A 1559-nucleotide genomic window follows, 5' to 3' on the forward strand; every position below is an offset into this window, starting at 1 on the left:
TCCCCAGCCCTGGCCAGTTGGCAGTGGCATCCTCGCCAGCAGTGTCCTTCAGCCCTGCCCATGACACTGGGCACTTGTTTCTGCTCCCTGCCTGACCGGGTGCCATGCCCAGTCAGACCCAGAAAGCTCCCTGGTCCTGAGCCCTGTGCCCAGGGCAGTGAGGAACAGTGCTGGGCAGGCCCCTGCCCTTGTGCTGTGTGCCCCAGGCTCACACGTGGCCCAGCACAGTGGAGGCAGAGCTGTAGCATGGGTGAGCCAGGCTCCTTGTCCAGTCCTGGCAGAGCCTGCCCACACCTAGCTACCAGCAGCCCCCTGCCTGCTCTGCCCCGTGACCTGCCCCAGTTCAGGAAGGGTGCCCAGTGCAGATGCTCTACCAGGACCCTTCCTCTTCCACTGCTGAGCCCTCTCCTCCCCATACACCCTGCATGCATCTGCCACCAGTACCCTTGATTCTCAGCCTGGCCTGTGGTGAGTACCCCAAGGGGCACCTGGGCCTGGCTGCAAGGTGTGGGGTGCAAGGGCCAGGGTCAGATGGGGGGGGAATAGGAGGGTCCCTGTGATATCCAGCACCCTGAGGAAAAGAGTCTCTGCCTGGGCACAGGGCTGAACCAAGCCAGCATTGCTCTTCTGGGGTCCTGGAGGGAGGACCCTGCTCCGTGGGACTCCCTTTGGCTCGGTCAGGGCATGGTGTGGGGTGGCCCTGGCCCCACCATTCCCACAGGGAACCCCCTGCATTGTGACCTTCCTCAATAAACCCCACGCTTCATCCCCACTGCCTGCCCAGTGTCCCACTGAATCGGAGGGGAGAGCGGGGCAATGCTGGGGAGCAGAGAACCAAACTGGGCTGGGCATCCCCCAGCACACTGGGGTGCACGGAGCCCCACAAGGAGGGTGAGAGTGGAGGAAATAATGGGGAGGGATGGGACAGTCCATGGGGGGAATGGGGACAGGCCTGTGTAGCATTCATGTGCCCCCAGTAACATGGACCCACAGGGGTACCAGTGCAGGAAAGGGTTTATTCAGTACCAGGCAAAACTGGCACAAGGCTGGGGCGAGCAGAGGGCACTCAGCTGTGCCAGGGCAGGCTAGCTGTGGTGGCAGTGCCCACCCATGCCCAGGGAGAAGCCATGGAGGCAGTGGAAGGAGCCGTGGCTGTTGTGGCAGATCAGGTCACAGGGGCCAGGCTCTGCCTGACACTCACCTATGTCTGGAGAAGAAGGGGGAAGGGTCAAAGCTGCGCCAAGCAACCAGGGCTTGCCCGGCACAGGCAGGGCAGGGGGTGGAGAGGGCATGGGGGTGGCAGTTCTGGGCTGGGTGAAGCTGGGACATGAAGGCCTCTCCAATGCCTGCAGCCACACAGCTGTGGTCCTGCCACTACTTGTTTCCAAGGCTGCTGGGTTGCAGATACCCCCTCAGCTTCTGCACAGGCAGTCTGTCCATGCTGCCCCCTACGTTTTGGGTTGGCCAGGACCAGGACCGTGGGCACAACAGGGCACCTCAGCAAACAGCATCTGTGCTCCCAGGGCAGCACAGCTGTGCCTGGCGGTGGCGGGTGGGCA

Source organism: Buceros rhinoceros, unplaced genomic scaffold, assembly GCF_000710305.1.
Source record: "Buceros rhinoceros silvestris isolate BGI_N320 unplaced genomic scaffold, ASM71030v1 scaffold34510, whole genome shotgun sequence".
Lineage (NCBI taxonomy): Eukaryota > Metazoa > Chordata > Aves > Bucerotiformes > Bucerotidae > Buceros > Buceros rhinoceros.